Source organism: Strix uralensis, chromosome 2 (assembly GCF_047716275.1).
Source record: "Strix uralensis isolate ZFMK-TIS-50842 chromosome 2, bStrUra1, whole genome shotgun sequence".
NCBI lineage: Eukaryota > Metazoa > Chordata > Aves > Strigiformes > Strigidae > Strix > Strix uralensis.
In genome coordinates, this window is record NC_133973.1 from 353,374 (window position 1) to 379,176 (window position 25,803).

The 25,803-nt window shown below is 42.8% G+C and overlaps 2 protein-coding genes across 7 annotated transcripts in view; one reads left to right on the plus strand and one right to left on the minus strand.

Moving 5' to 3' along the window:
* Positions 1 to 25,803, plus strand: part of CMSS1 (cms1 ribosomal small subunit homolog) — a 247,877-nt gene that overhangs the window by 150,042 nt on the left and 72,032 nt on the right. The gene's annotated exons all lie outside the window — the stretch shown is intronic.
* Positions 1 to 25,803, minus strand: part of FILIP1L (filamin A interacting protein 1 like) — a 213,601-nt gene that overhangs the window by 148,254 nt on the left and 39,544 nt on the right. For all 3 annotated transcript variants that reach the window (XM_074851902.1, XM_074851892.1, XM_074851911.1), the window contains exon 2: positions 14,009 to 14,151. The gene's annotated coding sequence lies outside the window, so the exon portion shown is untranslated. The remainder of the gene's footprint in view (positions 1 to 14,008; positions 14,152 to 25,803) is intronic.

Genomic DNA, 25,803 nt, shown 5'->3' on the forward strand with positions numbered 1-25,803 from the left:
TCACAGCTCTGCTTTACTTTTCAACCCCAACTGCTGCGACATTCCTCTCCTCCTATCTATCTTTTTTTTGCCCCCTTCTGATGTTTAGAACAAGATCAGGCACTTAACTCTAGGGACTTTTTGTAAGGTTGCAATAGTCTTCCTGCTGGAGAAGCCTGCCATTTTTGTTGGCAGGCATTTGACTCCTGTCTTTCCTGTCTCACTTATTTAAGTAGCTTCTTCAATAGCATATTTATTCATATTCATAATTCCCATATACCTGTCAAGTTTTCAGAACAAACCTGAATGTGTTCTGGAAGCTTTTGTGGGATTTAATCCCAGAGCTGATGATCTCCCATGGGCTATACAGCTCAGCATTGCCATGTGTGTCTGTCTCCCTTCAGTTGTGGTCCTCTGTCCCGTTTTTTTTTTCCTACTTTGCTTTTCTCACCCCTTCAAACCTTGCCAGTCTTTACTCTTATTTGTACTTTCAGTGCTTGGTGATGGACTGTCACTCGTAACTGTTGTTTGTCCTGTGGTGGTTCTCACCCTCTAAGTTAGGAACGAGCTGACTTCCCTGACACCGTTGGTAAACTACAGATTTTTCTCTCTCCAAAAAAAAAAAGAAATAAAAGGATTTAAATGCGAACTGAGGCTTCTGTAACTTCCTTCTAGAAAACAAGCAAAGGTTACAATAGTTGAGCTGTCATTTATGCCAGAAGCAGAATACCTAGTCCTTTAATTTTGTGTTATTTGCTCTGGCACGTAATAGGTGAAGGTACCTCTTTCGTATGTGGGTAGGAAGAGAAGAGGAGGAAAGTCTATTGTGATTTTTTTACTTTTAAGGAAAAACAGGAAAAGGTGCATGAACACAGATGAGAAATACAAGAGTCCTTGACCATGAGAGGAAGAAAATTTCTAGCTTACATTACAGAGCTCAGCGGAACTGGGCACAGAAGCACAGAAAACGTGAGGGAACATACATTTGAGAGATTTTGAGGCAAGCAGGGGAAATTTATGTGATGACATATATATGAGGTACATTAAATAAAGTTTAAAAAAATTAAAGTCTACTATGCAGTAGTAGAAAACAGACTAGCATATGGTTGAAAGCTCCCTTCTCTTGGATCTTTATTATCTTTCCCTGTCCTGCCCTCACACATCAGTGTTTGACAAAAAGGGGGAGGGAGAAAGAGAACAGTGTCTTTGGTGGACAGGGTTCCCAAAAGCTGTGTTGGGAGCAATGCACTGAGACCAGGTCAGCTGGCCTGTCCACATCATCATCTGTACTACCATAAATTCTGCCCTTGTGCTTCTGTAAAAAAATTCTGTTGTTGAATTTAAGTGAAGATTTGGTCTCATCTCTCTTTTTAATCTCTCTGCCAGCTTTTAATATATAGCCAGAGAATTAAGACATTCTAGGACTCATGTTCTGTCCACGTGGTTCAGATTAGACTTCTTGCATCACTTAAATAAGTTTTTATGGCTTTCCTACTATAACTGCATTTGAGTGCTTTTAAAAGAATTTTTTTCTTTTTTTATTGGACATGATAATATTTGAGGCGATATATTGGCTAATTCTTTAAATGTGCGTTTAGACAATTGTTAAAATGAAAGCTATTTGTGTTATGTAATATTACAAACCACACATGCACTATAGTCTTTTCTGAAGTAAGAAACAATTAAAATTACAGAAAGTCCACTTTTTGACACCAGATTTTAATGACTTCATGCTTGAGTTGCATCATAGCAGCTCAGGAGCAGTCTATCAGGACATTTTAATCCCTTTTAAAACTACTACAAATGCCTGCGTAGGAGTTGAAAAGAAATATTCTTTCAGTCTAAATCATTATGGAGTTAAATGGCAAGGACTGCTCCTAAATTCAGTTGCCATATTTTTAACATGACTGCGATGTGTAGTGCTCACAAGGTAGAACAGCATAGAAATTCACTGGTACTTTTTCAGCCCCCATAACAGAAAAGTATAAAATGTCTTCCTTATGTAATTGAATAGCTTTCTAAAATATTTAGACTCGGAGTCTGAATTCCTACGCAGACCAAGCTTTTGCATCGTGAAATAAGAGTCGCCGATATGCTTCATATTTGACTGTGCACCACATGATCCACAGTATAAATTAGCTGGTTTTCAATTCACTTCATTCAACATTTTAATTATATCTTAAAACACAAATAGCTACAGGCCCGAATAATTGTCTTTGTGGACTGTTGTTTTTTTCCTTTTTAGATGATGGAAACTGCCTAGGGTGTTGAGACAATGAAAAGATGTATGACTTCATGTACAAAAGTCACTGAAGAAATACTGGAGTGTACCCTCAGGCTGATTATTTCATTCCTTCCCCTTCTCCCTCGCAGAACACATGTATCTCAGACCGTGGTCTGAGCATCCGTTGAAGTATTGCTTACATTCATTGCTTACATACAACAGTATAGGTTTTTTGCTTTTTCGTTAAGATGCGTAGGTTGGACAGGAATTGTATTACGCTGTCCAGCTGGGGGTGAAATTGAGATCATGGTTCAGCCTTCTACCAGCTCTGTGACACTGCCCATTTGGGGTCATGATTCATCCTTCCATCAATTTTGTCTCCCAATAGCTCTGAGGATGTCTGTGTAATGGCTTAGGGCATGGGCACAGTCTTTATGAAAATGTTCATGCACAAAAGCCCCTGCGGAGCCACAGGCAGCCTGACTGCTCAGTTCTCTCTGGGCTTCCATGGTGCAAATTGCACAAATTACATCTGTATCGCGGGGGTCTTTAGCTCTCCTGGCTACATCTAATGCTCTGTTCTCTTAAAATCTTCAACTGGATTTCATCTCTTCTCAGTCATGAGGTGGGTAAAGAGAGGTTGGATTTACCTAAACTACAAGGACAGCAAAAATCCCTACTGGCTGACCACGTTGGTTTAGTTTGTAGCGCAGATGGGTTGCAAACTGCATTTTATACGCAGGCATTGTTTACCCAGATGCCAACTTCCATGTACTCAGTTTCTGACTTTATTAAAGCACTTGGACAGGGTAAGACATCATTGAGGGGCTTCATTGTAAACATGGGTATTTCATGCCCCTGTTGGAGTTGACATCCATCCTGAATTTGTCAAAGTATTTACTGTTGTGTAAAGATCTGGTCTTGTACTTGGGCTGAAGCTGGTGGAAGCTCCCACTGTGTGGCTTCCCATGTCACCAAACCCATTGTGTTAGGCATTGCATCGTTGCCTGGAGAAGGACTGGATGAACAGAAAGAACAAATGACTTGGGGACTGAAGTACATTGATTCAGAATTTGTTAAGGCACTAATCTGACTTTAAATCACAATCCTCTTCTAATGCCTGGAGGATCTAATTTTTACCCTAGAAGAAACAGAGGTTGCAGAAACTATGACAAGAATTTTAGGGTGCAGGCGTGAAGTCTAATTGATTCCTGACTGACAGATGAGAAAATCAGTGAATGATTTTGTAGCTTGGGGTTGCTGTATCCCTTGTTTCCAGCAACTCCAGAATTCTTTGCAGCCAAAACTTTTTTGGTCCTTGTAAATGCAGAGTTCAGATATGTAAATCCCTGTTTAAAGCTTATCCTTGATGTTTGTTGTCAAGTTTTGTGGTCTAAGTTGAAGAGATACATTTTTCTGATTCAGCCCAACTAGCTGTTTCTGCTTTCAAAAAAAATTCTCATAGGGATGGAGGGGTCTCATTCATCCCCCCCAGCATTAAGTTCCCTTCACTATATTTTTGCCACTGTGAGACAGTCGCTGTTGCCAGATGAGGATTACTAACAAGGTTGATAGGTTATGAGCTAATAAACTAGTCTGTGTTCTTGTAGTCACAGCTGGGCTGGTCCCATACCCGACCTTCACGGAGCTGTTGCAGTGTCTCTAGTTTAGGCATGTCTTTGGACCCGGGTTGGTTGCCTACATGTAAGGGGAGCTCTGCATTCTCCTCCCTTACGCTTGCAACATCTTCAGCTTTTTCCTCCTTTCCAACTTCTCTGATTACATTCATACGAGGACAGAATTTTGTCATTTTATCCTGCGTGTTCTCTCAGCATTGGCTGCCAGATAAATAGCATGTCCTTCCTGTTCATTTCTTGTCTTAGACACTGATTTTGCCTGTTTTAAGGGACTTTAAAGTTTGGCAAGGCTAATATTATAGTGACAGTTATGTTCTTTCACCAAGTTCTTCCTCTTAGCTTGACTGCTTTTCTGTTCCAGGGGAGAGCAATAGCGAATTTCCCTTTTTTGCTTTCACTGCTCAGCTTGATGCTAATCTGCCAGCATTTCTTTCTCTGATCTCTTATTGTCTGCCCAGCCTCAGTCTTGCTTCCTTTATTCTGACAGCTGCTCCAGACTCATCTTCTTTTATGTCCTCGCACATTTGTTTGTGTGTCATCTTTGTTGCTGCCTTTGATGTTTGGGATGATCTTACTGAGATCTCTACTTGAAGGAACTTGCTTTTCTAGTGGCCCAGAAGGCACTAAGGAGACAAACCAAGGAGAGAAGTCATCTGGAACCAAGGAGTATATGGGCCTGCTATGACCAAATAGTTTTGCTTCTAGGTCTTATCCTTTTCCCACCATATGGGACAATATGCAACTTCTTCTGTCTTCAGCCTGCACATTGCACACTGTGTATGTGTCTGCACTGTCAAAAGTGACCAGGTACCAAAGCAGACTGGGGCTTGTAGTTGAGTATTTCCTTTGGTTTAAGCAGCTGGTGGATTTTTTTTTTTTTTCGTTATGTGACAAACTTGTTTTTAAGGACAGACTTGAGCTGCCTTTCTCTCCCTTTGTAAGATGCAAGTATTTTATGCCCCAAAGTATGAGGTATTAGATTTTAAAATACTATGTTTTTAGACCAATTGTGGTGATTTCACTGTGGAATTATAGGGGGCTCCAAAATTATATTTTGCACAGTGAGGTTAGAATAAGCATCTCTTCCTTGTGGTATTTCAAAGAAGTGATAGGCAGACTTCTACATGCAATTCAGCAGTTTGTAATGACATTGTATTGGATTTAGAGTATTTGGCTAGGGAATAGGTTTATGAATAAACTGGTGGAGTAACTGTATAGCCAGCTGCTTTGAAGTAGTGTTTAGTCATTTAATTTCACATTAATTTTTAATAATAAATCAAACCTGTTTATTATATTAAAATTCCACTTGGTGTGGATTTTTAGATCTCTGGTCTTTCAGTGACGGAAGGGATTTTGAGACATTGAACAGTTTACTTTCTGAACTATCATTTGTGTTGCACTCTACTCCTTTTAATAATTAAACGATCATTTAATACAGTTATAATATCTGAGGTTGGGACTGGAAGCAGTTCTTTTTCATCTGTTTCTCATCGTCAGCACAGTTGAAGTTTCTCAAAAGAAAAGAAATAAGATCTGAATACCCTAAACTATCCAAATTAGTGCACTTTTTCTTGGTGACAAATAGCCCCCTGGAAGGTATCAGTTAATTTAGTCTCAAATCTTTAAGAGGTAATTTTGACAGAGTTCTGTAAATGTAGAAAGTTAAACAGAGTAACCAGAGAAAGGTTCCTAATGAAATCTTGGCTTCGGTGGTGAAAACGTCTGACTAGTTTTAATAAAAGCTTGATTACACTGCATTCATGAGGATTTCTGAAAGTCTGCCCTGCTGACATATAAATTTTAAATTAGGCATAGTCAATAAAAAGCCATCTAATATGGTTTCATATTTTGAGAGGTTTCCCCATAATTACCCCAGCTAGTTAGTCTGTTTTCTAACCATTTTGGAATCCGCATGTGCTGAAAGGAATCGTCCTGCAAAAGATGGTGCTTGTACAGCCTGTCGTGATGTGAAGGGACCTGGCAGAGGCCTCCCCTCCACCTCCTTTAGTGACCTTCCACAAGTGATGAGACTGCAGCCCTTCTCCCAGCAGCTGGTTCCTAAATCTGGTCTGACAAATGGTATCATAAAGGTAGCAGGTGAGTTTGAGATCTGATCAGAACATACTGATTTAACAGCCACTGAAAGGTACAAAAGAGTATAAGGAAAAACAATCAAGTGCTGTCTCTTTATCATTGTATCAGCTTTCTTTGCACGGTCCCTTGTGAAAGCCTTTACTGATGGCTTTCAGCTATGTATCATTATAATACCTACGATAAGCATTACATAATAGGAAAAATATGCCACATTGAGCAGTGAAACTGGTGTTAGCCAGTCCTGTGGCCCGTATCAAAATGCTCTCGCCAGCATTTTGTAACAACACTTCCTCAGATGTAATGGACTATGGCATAACATCAACTTAAAGTTCATACATCTGCCTTAATGTTTTTTGCATATCCCTGTTACAGGTAATGGCTGTGACTACTCGAGGGAAAAAGAATCCTTTTTTTTTCCTCTTTAAATGGTAGTTTAGGCATTCTTCAAGCATATCCTTTGCCACTGCTGTGTTTGCATACCTAGATAGGCAAGTCTGTGTGTGTGTGTGTGTCTCAGGAAGGAAGGAAAGGGGAGAAAACCAATTAAAAGAAAAACACAGTAATGATAAAACCACAAGGATTAACTAGAACAACTGGGTAGACAGTAGCACTTAATTGATTTTTGTTATTGGGTCTCTTTATAACCGTTCAACAGATTGATTCAATAGATGTCTCCTATTAGTGGTGCTGGTTTAGAAGAAGGATTTGCAGAATAAATGCATCTGAGGTGCTTCCACTAAGATGGCTTATTTCAGAAGGACTTCAGGTGTTAGGAGCTTTGAAACAGGTCTTCTCCCTTACTATAGAGTGATACATCAGTATATAGTTGGGCTGGAAATAAAAAGGTGGCATTGGAAATCAGACCTGGTGCCTTGATGTGTCAGACCTTCTGCCTAGGACAAGTCGTGGACTCAGATGCTTACCTGAAACAGGGCTCTTGTGATCAACTTTTGTCATAAAATTGTTCTTAAATATTTGAATTCCCCTAAAGTTAGAACATTGTGGTTTTTAATGTGCTAACTGGAAAAAAAAGTCCCTTAGCAGGATGGTTCTTTCTTGTGTTTGCTTACAAAAGTTAAAGCATAGAAGTTACTTTCTGCGTGGGATTGAAATATTGCAAGCTTTCTACAGGTTAGAGATTTTCACTTGTCATTTTGAGGAGTTCTGAGCAATATCATTGCAGATACAGGTAGGTGGGATGTATGTAGGCTTAGAGACCTTTAGTCCTATATCTTCAGTTTAAAAACTACATTAAAAAACTCTAATATATTCCTAAGATGTCGAGTTATTAAAGGCACATGCCTTTATGCGTGAATGCCAGTTTTGAACAAATGTGGCATAGTACTAATGGAATGGATAATTTGTTTTTCACATTAATGGCACAGTGAATTCTAACACACAGGCAACATAAAGGGTAGGATGACTGGTGACAGTGGAATGGACAGATGAACTTTTCAATGCTTTCAGTGAGGGCTGGAGAGGAGTAGAATTGAGGCCGATTAAAAGCAAGGAGTCTAACCACTAACTGACCATTTTTGGTCACGATTGTTTTATTTAAGTTTAGATAATTATCTGAGGGAGTAAATTGGCTCTATAAAATCTGTTATGAAGGATGGTGAAAGGCATTCTACTGTAGCCCTAATCAGGGTCCATCTGGTATTCAGGACATAGAAAAATGGAAACTTGTACCTGTGGTCGTGCATGTTGTTTGCATCTAGTGTGGGAATGGTTTGCTTCAGCTGGCTGAGAAGCTCAGCTTCTGCTGAATGAGCTTGGGTCATCACCTTCTTGTAAGCATAAGTGGGCTCCCATCGTCCTGTCCAGGACTCGCTCTGCTCCTGCCAGGCAGGGCAGTGGGAAGGACAGCCCGCGGGCACGCCCGTGTGCGTGCACAGCACAGACTGCTGTAAACATTTATGTCTGCTTCAGCCTGCTCCTTGGTAGGCAGGACATAACAGAGACCCAACTACCATCTTGTTTATCTAATCAACATGTTTTAAGATATAAATATTTTTATTCTTTTTTTTGGATATTTGTCAACTGTATCTTAGATTCAGTGGGAACTTTATACTGTAATGTTTGGCAGCAGGCATACGGTATGAGGATGGTGCGTGAGAAACAGGATGCCCAGGTCCTAGCTTGTTTAAACAATCTGTCTAGGTTTTACTGCCGTGCTCAACAGCATGGTATGCAAGTGCTTACCGAGCCCTCTGAGTTACAGAGGCAAGGGCTGGATAGTCACTCAGCCTTATTTTTTTAAGCATGGAATTTAGAGACCTTTTGCTCTGTACCGTGGAAGAGTTTTCTCTGATAACAGCAGCTTTGCCTCTTGCCTGGGGTCTGAGGTGAAATTCCTCAACCACCTTTAAAGTTGCTGGTGAAGTGACTTTGACAAAAATTGCATCAGGTATTGTACAGGGGGATGACACAGTATTAATGCATTGACCTAAAACTTCAAGTCCAAAGGTGGAATAGGGTGGTGGCTGTAGAAGAAGCAAGTTAACCAACTAGTGTTGTTCAGTGTCTTTGTCCAGGGCATGCTGAGGGGCCAGATGAGATCTTTTGGGTGCTGTTTTGATAAGAACAGTTCAAATTTGGACATGCCTTGTCCCAGGGGGCTTGTGAACAGTGGCAATGCAGGGAAAAGTGTGAGGAATGCAAAAGTAAAATCATCAGCACTACATGTGTGAAATTACATTAGTGTTAGGATTTTTGTTGTGTTAGTCGGGGAAATAACATGCAAGAAGGAAGGGCTGTTTTAGTGAAGAGGAGGAAAGCTAGAGAGAGCAAAGGCAGAGCAGAAGAGGACAGTGTATGTTTAATGGAGCTAAGATTAAAATACTGAAACAGGGCACAGAGGTTAGATGAGGCAGAGAAATATAATGTTTAAGTAAGGAGTAAGGGTAAACCTAATGCTCGTACTACTTTTGCACATTTTGGAGAGGGCATCCTGAATGCCATACCTGCACTCCTCCATTAGCTTTCTCTGAAATGTTATGTTGGGAAGGAGGGATGCTAAACTGTCCAAAGGACAAGCAGAACCTGCTGAAAGTAGTTGTGACCATTTGCTTGAGCTTTGGCATCTCTCTAAGTCTCTGCATGGGTCTGGAAGCAGCTTGCTTTCTTCCCAATCTCAAATGCCTCACAGTCAGAATTCCTAATACTCTGGTCACACCATTATAAGAAAGCTGCAGACCACACCTCTTGTTCCTGTCTTGACTGCAAGAGGGATGGGACCTTTCCTTAGACACCAGTCTCCCTGAGGCTGGGAACCAGCTACTGTCTTATGGTCTGTCCCAGGTCTACCCCCCCTCACCCCGGCTTTGGAGACCAGCCCTTCACACCTTTCTGACTCTGCTGGGTTAACTTGGTCTTCCCATAGGATGACTCCCAAACTCTCCAGGTCCCTAGGTGCCTCCAAACGAGCCCTAGTCCAGGCCTGCATCCCTTCCCACCATATCTCACCCTGAGGAGGGGCTCTAGACCTTTTCGTCTCTGCCGGATAAAGGATTTATTTCAGTGGGCAGAGTAAAAGCCTGAGCGATGAAGAAGGAGTACATGAGGTGGACTTCTGATTCAAAACCAGTTGACTGTTCTTCTGTGTGTTCCCAGCTCTGTTGCCTCCTATATAGGATGCTCAGTGATCCTCCATTGTACATGGGCAGCTTTGAAGGTGTGCCCATAAGTAATTGCAAGGAATATAGAAGGTAAGTGGTGATAATCTGATGGCCAGCAATGTTTATGATGGCAGGTGAAGCTCAGGAAGAAATTTAAGGCTTCTTTTTGTCCTGGTCCCTCCTCCCCTCCTATTCTGGCACCCAGCATTTAGAAAATGAACCAGATTTAGAGTGTTTGGCTTCTGGTTTTTGTATAGGTTGTGCTTCTCCTGTTAGTATACTGGAGAGAGTCTCTGCACAGCCTGTGTCCTGCTCTCCCATAGCTACATGCCATTTGGATAAAATCACTGTAACAGTCCATTTCAGCCTCCCAACGGCTGTCCTTGCCAGTCTGTTCCACAAAATGGCATCTTTCATCCTTCATCAGAGATGGAGACATGTGCTGCAGTACTGCAGTAAATAGACCATAATTTGTTTTCTTAACCTTTGTCTAGCTGTATTTCAAAACTTACAATTTATCTAGTAACTTCATCAGGAGGCTGGGATGTTTCTAGGCAGCACAAGTGTAGATACCACATAGCAGAGTTGGTTGGGAGAGCGTGGCTAATGGGAAGATCCACTATGACTCTGGTTTTAACTCCCAGATTCCCAATGTGAAACTTGTGAACTTATCCTGGAAGCTGCCGTCACCTTCCTGGCTCTGTCCTTCTCCTTGATGTGCTGGGACCTCTCTGCTTCAGGGCTCAGCACCCACCCTGCTGTGTCCTGTCCCAGCTCTGCTCCTGGTTTTCCTCCCTCAGCCTTGCGCCTGCTTCGGCTCAGTTGCTTCTGCCCCACAGTGACGACACAGCAGAGCGCTGGGGTGCAGGTCCTGGAACTGGGGATAGCTGCTAAATCTTTGCAAAGGAGCAAAGCATGCACATTTAAAATATAAAAGTGGATGTTCCAGTGGGTGCTATAACAGAATGCATTTTTACTTTTGCCTCTATTTAGCCTCCCCAATGGATTTAATAAGGTTTTCTTTCCTTTGGTTTTTTTTTTTTTCTCTACCCTACCTATTCAAGACTCCCACATTCTAAGAATATTTAAAATAGGAATATTCAGCCTGAAAAGCTGACCACGTACACAGATTAGCAGTGGGAGAGTTGGGTTTTTTTGAGTTGGATGTGTGTGTTGGGTTTACAGTATCTAGTCTTCTGGTCTTGTAGACATTTGGGAGGGGATTCTTTCTTCCTCCGTGCATATTCTGTCCAGCAAGTTGACAGTCTGATATTGATTAGGGCTTTTAGATGCAACAGGAATATAGCTAATAAGAAAACAATGAGTTGGTGTGTATTTGTCTGCAGTGCTGTCCCCTAATAAGATAGATATGTGTCTGACTGCCAGATATCTTAAGAGGTTAGCAACTCAGAGGTATTCTCCTGGAGGGTTAGTGATGGAGCCTGGTGGTTTTGCAACTGAAGAGCGAGGGGTTTAGGGCCAGCTGTGCCAGCATATGAAGTTTCTCTCTATTGTGCCATTTTCATGAATTAGTTTTGCTAAGGTGATGCTCAGCAAGAGGAGGCTAGCAGTGAGACCAGAAGGGTCTTGAGATGGTTAATGACAGGGTAAAGAGGACAAAAGGTGATTTTTCAGTCTGTGCTGCATGTTCCACTTACCCCTTCCTGTGCAGCGAATAATCCCATAGTCATAGTTAACTGTCAATAATTTACCATATTTGGATTCCCAAAACAAAATGCGATGTTTAGTTCAGCTTTGAATGACAAGCAGTTCCTTATGGAGCTTAATTGTTTTGTTTACATGTAGCTAGTTACTGACGATGTGGTAAGAACAATAGGCTGACTGGCTTGTTTAACTCGTGATCAGAATGAGATAAAACATGGAAAACAGTGAGGCTGTATTTCTAAAACAGGTCAAACGTCAGCTGCAGCCGCCTCGGCCAGTTGCATGCTGCACGGCATACTCTTGTCGCAGCTGCGTGACTTTGCCGTGTGTCCTCACTGCCTGACCTTCAGCTAAAAGCAAATGATATTTCTGGGGCCTTTCTATTTCATGTGGACTAAGCTTCTCTCTGAGAGTTGTCTGATCTGGCGGAGTGCATGCAGTGAGCATGAGACCATCACATGAGGCTTGGGCCTCGCTTTCTCCCACAGTTTAACCTGGATCACACCCATTTTGCAACAGAGGCAGCTGCTTTTCTTCTCTTCGGGAAGGATGCAGGGCAGGTATTTAGGGCAGCATGAGCCTTAACTTGTCAACCAGCCATGCCTGTCGTGTGGGATGGGGAGCAAAAAGGAGGTTGTCCCATTAAGGCAGATCTCTGCCAGCCAGTCATGCCTGCTACTGACAGGAGACCTTTTAACAAGGGTGCTCCAACCGTAGCAGAACACTGTTCTTGTCACGCAGTCCTCCAACCTCAGGCGCTACCCTGGGATCCAGCGTGACAGGAGTACGTGACCCAACACGTGCTTTCCTGCCCAGAACTTGAGATGTTCACTGGCAGGGCTGCCAGACTAACAGAACAAAAGGAAGTTTCTGCTCAGGACTGGAGCTCGCACCCTGATGGAGTCCCTTGCATCTTGGCGGAGTGTGGGGCTGACGCCAGGTCTCCCTGCATAGCAGAGCTTTTCTGAGCAGAGAGGACATTCCAGAGACTTTTATCTGTTTGCTTGCTTCTGTACTTCACTGGTGGCTTTTCCCCTCAAAAAAGGGAGAAGGTTTGCTGAGAAAGTTTGTTCCTCTGGTAGTTTCTGATGGTGGAAGGGAATTCTCTGTTACACCTACTTGTACATAAGGACTAAGGTAGATGTGCTCCATTAATTTGCCTGAGGTTAAGCAAGCTGCAGCCTTGTTAATTAGCAGATACAGACATACCATCTGAGCAAGCCTTCCTGCCAACCCTGCAAACTGGAGAACAAGTTGCTAATGTCTCTTATTCTGTGAATCTGTGTGCAGCTGAACATGAGAGGCCATTGAAAATATGGACAGAAGGTGTAAATGCAGGAGAGCACCTGTAAGCCTAAAATCTTCTTTATCTTACTTTTCCATGACTGGATTGTCATCTGACTGGCACAGTTGTGTGCTCAAATCTTAGATGCAGTTGTCACCTCCACTTGGAGAGACGTGAATGGAGGCTGATATCCTTTAGGGCAGTGTATGTCCACAGCTGTTACTCTTTCCTCCGTAGGCTATCTCTTGCTTGCAGAGGTATATGCAAGGCAGAAATATTTCCTCTTTGTGATGCTTGTGGCACAGAGAAACCACATCATGCAAATAACTCAACAAGACCACAATGACAGTGGTATTACAGAGAATACTAAAAGTTATCATTACCTTCCCAAGCCTTCAGACTATGAAAATAAGCTTTAAGAGTCTACTGAAGATTTAAGCAGTAAGAGCCCCTTCCCCTCCACCACCACCCAAATATAATGCGAGCTGCTTCTAGAGCTGGAGGCCTTCTCAATAAAGGCTATCACTTGTTTTGAGCTTACAAGCATTTACAAGTACATTATAAATTGAAAGGTTAGCATGTCTGCTCTTGCCTTGTCAGTCGTCTGCTTGTGTAACATAGAGCCCAGTAGTCATCACAAAAAAGAAAGCCTTCAGAAATGTGTCTTTGAGGAGGAAGAAACCCCACAAGGATCAGTTATATCCCTCACATGAATTCAGCATCTGAGTCAGGGGTTCCCAGAGGCTGACCTGGAAAGCTGCTAAGTATGACCCTCAGAGGGATTTTCAAATTGTGGCGGTTCTGCACTGTCATGCAGATTGATTTTTGTTATGCAGCCCCTACCCTAATGTCCCACCCATTAAGTTGCCCTCTGGACAAAACTCTGGGAACCCCTAAATTCATCATCCAAGAAAATCTTTATTTTGGAAGACAGACTGAAGAAGATAATCTATTTTGTCAAGTATTACCACACCTCTGCAAACATACAGTCTCCTCATCTGGATGATCTCATGCATAGATTTGTCAAAGTTCTTGCCTTGCTTTGAGACAGCAGTTGCAGCAAAACACTAATATATGGAATATATAAAACGTTTTTGGATGAGATCCAGTCCAAGCATCTCATGGTGAAATCATTCTTAATATTATTTAACAGCTACTTGGTGTCTGGTCCAGAGAAACTGGTCACAACTACATCTTCCTTCAGACAGTTAAGCGAATGGAACATGTGAGCTTGGATGTTGTGTGAATGTAGGGCAAGGAGTTCATGGATCATAATTTGTCTCCCACCAAGAATTGTCAAGCACATTTCCTTCTCCATTTTTTGGCAGTAGATGTTGATACAGTCATAGCTGCTAAACAGGTACAAGCTCCTCAGCACTCCTTACCAAAGTAACCTTGTCTGGAAGACCTCACCTTCTTCCTTGGGAGGAGAGGGAAGGAAAACTGGAAATCTCTGGCTTAAAGAAAAACATTTGGTACTATAGAAATTAAGTGAAGATCAACTAACCTGCTGGAGCATCACAGGCCGGAAACCTGAATGTTCTGGCGGATGCCATCATTTTGGGAACAGAGCAGTTGGCAGTACTGCAAAATCGTCATGGTCTTTCTCACGTAGTAGGAAGTGGCATTGCTGCCCAGGATACAAACATCCTAAGAGAGGAGTGAATGAGGTAGTCAGTGACTCCACAGAAGCAAATGCTTGAACACAGATGATACTGTGAGTCTTGGAGTGCGAGGTAGCAATACAAGTCCTTTGGAAAGAGTATCAGTGTTTCCAGTGAAAGAGGTAATACCTACCTATGATTAAGTCTTAACAAACAAACAAACAAACACCCCACCAAACCAGCAGTCTTACGCAGTGATTGTTTTTCAGCTTTCAAAACTCTTCTTCTGAAGAATTTTTGCTAATGGGTGGTCTAAAACCCAGGCTGATTGAATATCTGATCGCCTTCTGTCACCTTGGAAACGGGGAATGCCTACTGTGAAAACGATCTGACCCTGGAGGATCCAGGATTGAAGTTCACATGTAAAACTTTCTCCCCTTTTTCTGTTGCGCAGAGCAGTAATATGAGAGTCCACAGTAAGGTCCACATTTCCAGCAATATGCATAGTGTAAGAAGTACATTGCAGTGGCTTATGGCAGACAGCACTTTATGGTAAATGCTGCATTGGAACCAGGATTGCCCATGTGTCTACTGCTGAAACTAGGGGAAAAAACCTACTTTCACACTCCATAATGCAGAGCATGCACCCACGCAGTTTTAGCTCCTTATTTACTCCAGCCAGTTTATTGTGGGCCATGGTAACTATCTATGTTATATGTCTGTTCTTGCTTGCATCCCTGGGAGATAATGAGATTGTGCAGTGAATATATTGACAGCAGGGTTTTTTTCCAAATTCCTTTGCCTTTGTTCTGTTCTCCATTCAGCCCACTTAAATCATCTCTTTCTGTAGTGTTGAGTCTTAGAACTTCAAGAGATTTTTCATTTTGCTGGGCAAATCCATAAAAAATGAGTTCTACCTTCTAGTCCTGGGGCAGTTTTGTTCCCTCAAAACATCAGTCTGCATCTACCCATATAAGTCATCTTACTTTTGTCCCTAATCTGTCTTAATATCTCCAGGCAACCAAGAGACTGACATTTCATGTGTCTTGAATTCTTGAGAATTACTCAACAGTTGCACAAAGCCTTTTTTCTTCCTCCTGCAGTGAAGATAGCACCAAGTTAGGAGTGTGTAATGGGCCAGGCTTTTCACTCTCACCGGGGCCTGTGATGTGGTGGCCTGAAGATGGAGAGAGATGGTCCTTGCTGCATTTGGCACGGAGGCCTGAAAGACCTTTGCTTCCTCAGGTCGTTTAGGGTTCTCGTTGTTCCACGGGGACTTTTGTCCCCAGCTTTCCTGACCCTCTCCTGTGTGGCCAGGTAGATGTTACAGGAGATGCAGAGCCAATGAGTACAGTAGCCCTAAAAGATAGTGGAAAGAAATGGAGCTAACACATTACATCTGATTTTCTTGCTCCTTTGTCAGAGGCCGTTATGGATTTAACCGTTTGTGATAACTAAAATGTTACCCTTTTAATCCTGGTTTTTTTTTTTTTTTTTTCTGAATGTTTCAAGAGAGATGCCAGCATTACCACCTCTGATTTGGTGATTGTAATCTCTGCACTTGTGATAACAGTAAGGTAGGATCCTCAACTTTAGTTCATGGCTTGATGTTGTCTTATCCTTGAAATTTTTTCCATCTGTTTCTGTTCCAAGGTGCGCAGCTTGGTTTTAACGACAAATGCTTGCCATTGGGGCAGACGCTGTGCTAGGTTTAAGTTCACTTTGCAAAACTTTTTTATTGGAGTGGCTCATGTAACTTGTTAACATGCGAGAAATTATTAAACTTTCACTTCCTCCACTCCCATTTCCTGTTTGGATGTTGAAAGGAAGCCCTGATTGCTAATTTGTGATTAGCCAGCAACCTGGAGTGAACTTACTCCTGTGGGTTTGCGTGGCGCTTGCCTATGCAGATACCGCCTCTCTCAAGAACAGGCTGCTGAATCTCACGTTTCATGGTGGGAGCTGTAAACAATCTGCTCTTCTTTCCGTGAATTCATGGCCTGCTTTCTGAGAACAGAGGTAACGCCTGGCCTGCCAGCGTGCTGGAGATGATGCTGAAACGTTGGATGCTGCGAGAGACAGAATGGAGGCGTGAGGGGGTTTTCCAGTCTTGCTTGCCCAGGAGATGGCACTGTGCAATAGTGGGATTTTCACCCGCAGTGTTTGTGGTGTGGCTGGGTTGTGATTGTTTGACAGATAGGTGAGGTTATTGAGTCAGTAAGAAGAGTGACTTGTACTTCTTTTAGGATGCCTTAGCACTCTCTTCTGTGTAAAATGCATCACACTCTATATGCTGTAGGCAGGTTGGGTTTAAATCTGCTTTGCACCCCTGTGTCAGGGAACTCACCTTCATGCAGTCAGAATCAGACCTGGGTTTGTGGGTGAAATTAATCTGGCCATGAATGAAGTGGTGGTGCCTTTGGAGCACCCATACTTCCAAGGCTTTTGTGCAAGTCCTTTGTGTCCCCTTTGATAATTCCCACACCTGCTGACAAAGGAGCCACAACAGAGGTATATACATGTAGTGTGTGCTAGAAGGTTTTGTGGGGCCTCTGTAGGATCCTTCTTTCTGTCCTGCATGCAGTGTGCTATGCTCCTGGTAGAGTACCAGTTGGTTTGGTTTAGTGCTCATCTATAAAACACAGAGAGGTTTTTTAAGGAATCTCTGACCCCACCTGCAACTGCCTGACCTGACTTATGTAGCCAAATGCAGTCGAGCACAGCTGAGATGATCCTCCTGGTCTTCTTTTTTTAAATGTTGGTAAGTTGAAACTGTTTCCATTTCTCCTTCCAATAACAGCCTGAGATTGGGAGCACATACAGATCTGCGGGCAATTCTGGTCTTGGAATGGATATACTGCTTTACAAAATCTTAAGCAAGCTGATTAACCTTCTTATTTTAATTCTCAAAAATGAGAGGTGAAGAGGGGTGATAATTTCTTAACACAGAGGTGTTACAAATATGTTCATAATATATCTTAAGCTAGAAATAATATGTGAATGCTAAATACTTTTGTTATTGTTAATTGAATCTTAAGTGGCCTATATAATTATAACAAAGGCTTCTTAGCAAACACATGCCCTTTGAAATAGCCTGACCCTTTCCACTTTTTCAGAGGCATTAATAGTTTCCTGGCTCAATGTTTTAGGAAATGTCATCATAGTCTGGAGGAACCAATAAAAACATAAGTCACCTATTTTGTCTGATCATTTTATGCCAGGATATTTGAGGCTGGAAGCTGTGGAGAGGTAGGTGGGGACTGCTCCATTTGTGTGGGTAGAGGATGTAAAAGTTTTAATACCATACTTTGCATATTAAGACTCTAGAGCCATGTGAGAAATAGTATTTTTTGAGTTCACAGGCAGGGTTTCTAGATAGTTTTAGCAACTAGTTAACTATTTTTCCCCTTAAGTCATTTATTACTTCAGTGCCTGATGAAAGGGATTTTGTCTTTGGAGAAGAGTATTTTATTGGTTTTAGACTTCCATTGTCCTCTAATAGAGGCAAGAGAGCTCTTAAGAAATGGCAGTGCCTTAAAACAAATGTTGGTAAATGATTATGGAAATATGGTTGGTGGGACAATAGCTTGTTGGGTATGGTCAATGCAGACCATTTCCCACTAGTAGAAAATGCACTTACTTAAATCAAGGAACTACTGTATGAAGTCTCAGTACGAAGCATCATTACATGACGCTGTGAAAAGCGTGAGTGTCTGTGACACTGTTCTCCATTACGGCAGCATTTACGATGGGCCAAACCCCGCCATCCTTACACAGTTTTGATTCTCTGCTTTCTGAGGCAAAGCCTCCAGTAAGTGTGTTAGCAAGTCCTAACCATGATCTCTGGGGTCTGTGGAGAGCAGACATGAATGGCAGTTTTTCCCCACTGTGCTGTCTCCTGCAAGCTTCAGACAGCCCCTCAGAGGTGGGGAGATCTGTGTTGTTGCTAATTTACGCTTGGTTGCGTGGAGCTGGAAAAGGCTGCCAGACCCCATTTATCTTCTACCTCTTCCCAGAGTACCCTTCAGAGACAACCAGAGTTTTTGCCTGTTTTTGGGAGGTCATGCACTGTATTTTCTCTTCTGCATTCCATCAGCGTTGGAGACCAGTCTAATGTTTGTCAGCAATCTAGAGAAACTGAAGGCTAACACTTACTTCATCCTGCACAGCTATCTTTTTGGAAGTGAACTCCGGCACCAAAAGAGACAAGCACCACCACTCCAAGCTGCACCATGCTGTATAATGCAGAGTCCCTCTCCTCGCCCGCCCTGCCTGGGTCTGTGTGCGGAGGAGCCCCGTGGGTGTCAGGATCCCTGAGCACTGGCTCACACTGGGGTTGTTGCTCAGTCCTAGAGCACAGTGTGCATCCTTCAAAGCCTCTAAGTGTCTTGAGAACAGCCAAATTGAGGCACCTTTCTTTCCCAAAGTAACACCAGTGGAGTCCTGAAGAAACATGTGCGTTGAGCAGGATGTGTAGGTGAAGGGGTGAGTACAACGCTGTTGTTGTTGTTGCACACCCCCACAACACACTCGGAAAAAAGGGCCTGTGTCAGGTGCTCCTACCAACTGCTCTGTGGCTTCTGCATAGGCAAGGCTCCCCTTCCCACTGCTGTCTGTCGTGCTCCGATTTCATCTCAGTCAAGGGGGTGTAGGCCTCAGGGAAGGAGAATTTTGGCTTTTTCTCTCATCCCTGCTTCTTGGATTGTCAGGTTTTAGGGAAGGAAGAGCTTTTCTCAGTTACGTACTTAGTTCAGTCATTTGCAAATAGGAGCTTTCTGATTTTTATTGATGTGTGGTTAAACTCTCATGAGCGTGCGTGTAACTGTACTTTTAAAATAAATATCCCACTCTCTCATCTAGCAGAAGAAATGTGACCTCAACAAGAACCAGATTTAAAAACAACACTATCATTTTAATCCTCAGCTTGCCTCCTGGTCCCCTCAGGGTTTTGTTGACGGCTGGAATTTCTTCATTGACCGTAGGGTCTTTTTAAAAAACAGAGAAACTCCCAAATGAGAAACTATCCAATCCCACCCAAAGAGATTTAGTGAAGTTGAAACTGTAGAGAAGATGAAGGCAAGCTATTCCTTACACTGTGTTCATATTCTTGTGTCTCAATGTACAACTTGGGTGTAGCAGTCATGCAAAAATGCATCTGACCTGTTGTGTTAGGCTGAATACCCTACGGTCTCGGTGTTTACAGCAGATACAAGGAAAAGGCCTTGTCTTCAGACATGTCTGTGCAGGGCCTAGAACGCTTTTGGCTCTAGGCTCTACGTAAGTAATAATAATAATAATAGTAAGGCCAAAACCTCTTTGCCAGCTAGTGAAATGAAAATGCTGTGCTTCACAGCTATGTCATTGGAGAATTATATTTCATTAGAGCTGATATTAAAAACCCTGATGTCAGTTGTGAGATGTGGCTGACTTCAAATTTGCAGAACACATAGGAAATTTTTTCGTAATGTGTTGTCACTTTGGAAGTCTGGCAGTCCTTTAAGTTCACTCATAAAACTTTAAGCTCTCAGAAGGGGAAAACCCCAAGGCTATTTCCTCCAAACTTTAAAAGCTTTGCTTCTGCTAGCAAATGCCATTTTTATAAAGTATGTGCAAGTAACATTCTTGATGCTTCAAACAGCAGCAGTTGTTAGGACTTTCAGATTGGAGAACTGGATCAAGTAGTCATGAGAAATAAGGTATTCTAGACATCTAAATGACAGCTTTTTAAAAGTCAGTTAGCAGGGTAGAGAATAACAGTCCCAATCATGTTTGTGAAGTCATGGCAGTCCACTGACTGCAGTCCCGCTGACTGGAAAAGGGGTAACATAATGCCCATTTTTAAAAAGGAAAAAAAAGAAGACCCAGGGAACTACAGGCCAGTCAGTCTCACCTCTGTGCCCGATAAGATCATGGAGCAGATTCCCCTGGGAACTATGCTAGGGCACATGGAAAATAAGGAGGTGATTGGTGACAGCCAACACGGCTTCACTAAGGGCAAATCGTGCCTGACAAATTTGGTGGCCTTCTGCAATGGGGTTACAGTGATGGTGGAGAAGGGAAGAGCAACTGGCATCATCTACCTGGGCTGGTGCAAAGCTTTGATACTGTCCCACATGACATCCCTATTTCTAAATTGGAGAGACATGGATTTGATGGAGGGATTGGCTGGATGGTCACAATCAAAGAGTCACGTCAACAGCTCCATGTCCCAGTGGAGAGCAGTGAGGAGTGCTGTTCCTCAGGGGTGGGTGTTGGGACCGGTGCTGTTTAACATCTCTGTTGGTGACATGGAGAGTGGGATCGAGGCACCCTCAGCAGTTTGCCGATGACACCGAGCTGTGTGGTGCGGTCGACACGCTGGAGGGAAGGGATGGGCCATCCAGAGGGACCTGGACAGGCTGGAGAGGTGGGACCGTGTAAACCTCATGGAGTTCAACAAGGCCAAGGGCAAGGTCCTGCCCATGGGTCGGGGCAATCCCAAGCACAAACACAGGCTGGGCGAGGAGTGGATTGAGAGCAGCCCTGAGGAGAAGGACTTGGGGGTATTAGTGGATGGAAAACTGACCATGAGCCAGCAATGTGCGCTCACAGCCCAGAAAGCCAACCGTGTGCTGGGCTGCATCCAGAGCAGTGTGGGCAGCAGGGCGAGGGGGGGGATTGTCCCCCTCTACTCTGCTCTTGTGAGACCCCCCCTGCAGTGCTGGGTCCAGCTCTGGAGGCACCAACATCAGAAGGACACAGACCTGCTCGAGTGGGGCCAGAGGAGGCCACGAAGATGCTCGGGGGGCTGGAGCAGCTCCCCTGTGAGGACAGGCTGAGAGAGTTGGGGGGTTCAGCTGGAGAAGAGAAGGCTGCAGGGAGACCTTAGAGCGGCCTCCCAGGACTGAAAGGGGCTACAGGAAAGGTGGGGAGGGACTCTTGATCAGGGGTGTAGGGATAGGATGAGGGGTAACAGTTTTAAACTGACAGAGGGGAGAGTTACATTAGATATAAGGAAGAAATTCTTCCCTGCAAGGGTGGTGAGACACTGGCACAGGTTGCCCAGAGAAGCTGTGGCTGCCCCCTCCCTGGAAGGGTTCAAGGCCAGGTTGGACGGGGCTTTGGGCAACCTGGTCTGGTGGAAGGTGTCCCTGCCCATGGCAGGGGGGGTGGAACTAGATGGTCTTTAAGGTCCCTTCCAACCCAACCCATTCTATGATTCTGTGATTACTGGTTATTAAATGAAAAAAAGCCCTGCTGTTCTGCCATATTTTCCTTCCCATTTGGTGGCTTACAGGCTTGCTTTACTGGGAAGGAATATGTGCACAGCAGTTGCATTGAGTTGGTTCCAGCAGGTCACTGGGCTACAGACCAGTTTCCATGTTAATCTTGTTTTCACAAAATTCTTAAGTAAATCAGACTATTGTCTGTCTTAGTCACAGTACAGACATGAGGAGTATATGCATGTGTCATCTTTTCAAAGTTTCACACTTGTATGCCTTTTTAAAAGGAAAAAAATCTAATTAGCTCTTGTTTCTGCTTGCTAGACAATATTTAAATGTCTAATGCAGTATGTGAGTAAGCTTACTTCAGTTACAGTTGGATTTAGTATAGGAGATGGTAAATAATACTTCACTGTAGGCGGGTTTTTTTGGTTTGGGTTTTTGCTCCTGTATGCAGAACTCGTGGAGATACATACATCGTCATTTGCTAATAGAAAAATATGTTATGGTTACACAAGGAATTCCAAAGTGTTCATGGCCTGAACATGTACTAATGACTAGATGTGTGTCCTTTTCTGCTTGGGTACCTCCAACTCTGCAGTAACCTCAGCTTGACACTCTGCTCCCCACTGAACCCCCTGCTAGGCAATCGCCAGGGCCTGCTACGTCCAGTCAGAAGCAATGCTGGTGCTGTACCACCAAATGACACTTACTATGGCAGAGTTCACCTGTCTACTTTTTTCCCACACAGGCTCTGATTATAATCTCCTTTCTTTGCGTTGATTTCTCACCAGATTTTTAGGAGTTTACTATCTTCAGGACTTCTCTCTCTCTTTTGAAATTGGCCATCAGTGATAAGGGACAATGATAGACAGTTGTAAAACATATCATGCGAGACTTTCTTTAGGAAGGAGTTTTGAATCAACCTTGTGAAAGCATTCTTACAGGTCTATTCAGTTGTGCATAGCATTTCTTACAAATTTCACTGCAGTTAAGAGTGGTGAATTTTGGTTAATCCCTGACCAGGCAGATTCAGCTGTTTCATTTTGAATTTGTCAGCTGATTTGTGTGAGCAGGTCGTTGTCTCTTTGGTGAGGGAAAGGAGTGGGATAAGCTTGTGTAAGGGTTAGATCAGCCTGTGGGCTCAGGGTCTGGTTAAGGGAGTTTGTATTTATCAGCAGGTTCCAAGGTGGGTGAAAACAGGATGGTTTGGATTAGAAGTCCCTGAAGCGTGCATCTGTTCAGCTTGTTAACGTCATGCACTCAGGGACTGTAAAATCAGGGACAAACCCCTGTTTTTCTTTTTTCTTGTTCTTTTCTTTCTTTTCTTTTTTTTGTAAAAATAGTAAAGGCATTAAAACACTGTCTGGAAACAGAAAATATTCCCAGCTTTTATGGAACGTGGTCAGTCAGCTCTTGTTCACTTATAAGCAGCATTCTTAATTGGATAAAGTTGCTACTATTTCAGGTCAGTGTGTGTGTTTTCTCTTAGAGTTGCCATGGTACTGGTAAGACAGATATGTTCTGTAGTTGTGTTTGTCCTCTTACAATATGTGAATTTTTATTTTCAGCACTGTATTTGCAGCACAATAGTGCTTGCAGTATTTTTCCATACCTCACTGAAGCTACCCGTTTGGAGTTACTGCACTCAGTTATTTATCGTTTGTCATAAGCAGTCTGGTTTACATGCCTACCTTTGTGTCCATTACAGTTAGTAGCTCCTAGGGCCTTTGTATTTTGGGTACTTTATAGCTTAGTGGATATTTAAGGTTAGAGACATTATGTCATGGTTGCAATCTTACATAAACACAAAGTATAGAGCCTAATCTAGCAGGTTTTTATACAGCTCAGTAAATTTCTCTGACCCACAGCTTATCTTCACAGGAGGTGCTCAATATTGATTTAAAGGCTTCAGGTGATAGAGAATCTAACAAAAATTAACTCTACAAGTTGTAGCTAATAAGTTGTTACTGAGCTCTGTCACTGTTAAAAAAATGTAGCTTTACTTAAAGTGCAGCAAAACAACAGCAGCAGCAACCATAGCCAAAATCAACCATCTCTTTTTTTTTTTTCTCTTCTCTCCCTATAGTGAGATTTTCATCATGCTGATTGAAATAAAATATTTCAGTACTTCAGCTTTTACTTTTTGCTATGACAGAAGTAAGATTAGGCAAGTCTGAAATGTTTCCCAAGTAAATTTCACAATTTGGAGATGTTGGAATACCTAGAAATGAGTCGAGTGTAGAGCTACCCAAGACACACTGACACCGGTGTTCAACCCCAGCTCTCCCCTGCTGTGGTTCCCATTACTTTAATGACACCTATACTTGGTTTATTGAGAACCATACAGTTTTAGTGGCTGACATAAGTCTGCTTGCCACTGGAGAAGTAGTGAGGTGTCTGGAAGTATCTTAAGAGTGTGTTACTGTTACCCCTTCATGCAGGATTCAGGTGGAATATAATATTGAAGGAAGCACGGATTTTATAGCATTCTTTTTAAAGTAAGATTTTTATATTGCTGTTTTATGATTAGCCAGACCAAATAAAACAAACCTATTTTGCTTTTGCATCTCTTTGTCTTGCTTTTTTGGTTTTTGGGGATTTTTTTTTAAAGTAGCATCCCTAAGAGTTGCTGGTGGCTGTCATTAAAGTCACTGGGAACACTAAAAATATGGATCAGCTTTGAAGAAAATGGTGAAAAGAAAAGAAGCCCATGGTTACCAAAACAGACTTGGCTGATGCTGAGTCAGCAGAGGGTTGTAGACCAGTTCATCAAGTTTATTAACAGTGCATGTAAGAAAAATGCAGAAGCATAATCTGCTGCCACAGAATGCTGGTTTTGAGAATAATGAAAACTCAATTGCCCCTTTGTTACAGCAGTGACAGACCCAGGGGTTGGATTGGGGGTGGCACCAATCGACTGTCCTTTTCACAGGGTCCCTAAAATTTAATCAGGGGAGAGGGGGACACAAAAACCCCACCCCTCTGTTTAGTTAAAATTTGCTCCTTGTTGGACAGTGTTTAGGGGCCTCTGAATTAAAAACAGTTAAAAATGGAACAGCTGCTTTCAGCTGTTTCCTTAACCTTGCTAACCTGAAGTCATCCCTCAGTAGCCGTATGGGCAGAGACGTCTGCAGTAACCTCTTTACGCTTTGCCAACCAAAACTATTTAAAGAAGAGGGAGTTGGTGTTTTCTGTCACGCCTGTTCACGTTGGTATGCCCTCATGGGTTGTTTTCTTTTAAAGTATGAGATGAACCAAAGAGATTGTTTTTCCCTGGATATGTATATGATGGTTACGTTTCTAAACTTGAGACATTGGTTTTCTGAGCATCAATGTGATCAACTGTCATTCAAGTTAATGGAAACTTGACTGAAAGTAAGAATCAACCCAAACTCAGTCACAGCGGAGGCAGGTGGGTTGGCGTCCTTTTCTTGGATGAGCCATTTCTCTTTGCAGATGTAATCTGAAGACTGTTGCTTGTTTGGTCTTAATTTACATGCAGTTTATAAGCCAGGTCTTGTACTTGGTAAGAACATATGGTCTTGAGCGATTTTAAGTCTTCCAGGATTTGGGGTTTATTGCTGCTGTAAAAGGCTTTCATAACAGCCTTCCTTCAACTGGTTTTCTGCATTTATTTAATGATTATTATTTTGAAATTGATATGCATCACTGCCATTTCCTGACAAATTATGAAACAGGCTTTCAAGTAATCCGTATGTTGTTTTTGTTAAGGACCCTTCTTACTTGCCTCTTGTTTTCTTTTCTTGGCTTGTGTGTCTTCTTTAAGTGATACATAATTATATTAAGTGGTATAGAAAACAAAGAACTCAACTTCTTTGAGGGGTTATGCTATGAACAGACTCTGTGTGTAAAACAGTACAACTATGTGCTGTCTATTAAGAGGTTAAATAAGTTTCCAAGTTAAGAAACAAGGTGGAAAGGTTGCAGATTGTCTTAAGACACTTGGGGCTGCCTCTCCCAGGAGCTGCAGGTCAGCAAGGTAGCCCACCACCACGTGGGTAAACCGGGTATCGTGTAGCACCTGGGACCTGTGGGGCTAAGGCAGTGTAATGCTGCTGCTCTCCGTGTGCCTGTATTCCCAAAGCTTGCCTTCTGAACTGTACTTAAACACCTTGCTTGATCCTAGTGGTATAGGTGGCATTTAGGACTGTGATGTAACTTCTTACAGGAATCTATAGTCAATGGTGGAAGCCAGAAGAGCATCAGACAGAAAGATGTTTTGGCTCTTTAAAGAAATGCCAAGGTCAGCTCAGCTGAGTGCCTGGATTCACGTTTGGCAAAAGACAAATTACATAAGCAGTGGTAATTTTCCCCACGCTCGGCAAGATTTGGTCGAAATGCTTTACAATTCCCCAAAAGTGCACCGGGCTGCTGTGTGCAGTGTTCGGTCAGAAAGCAAAAGTTACTTTGGGCAGGAGTGCAGTCGGCCAGCCTGGCTCTGCAGGGCCGCGGTGGCCAGCGAGGCGTGTCTG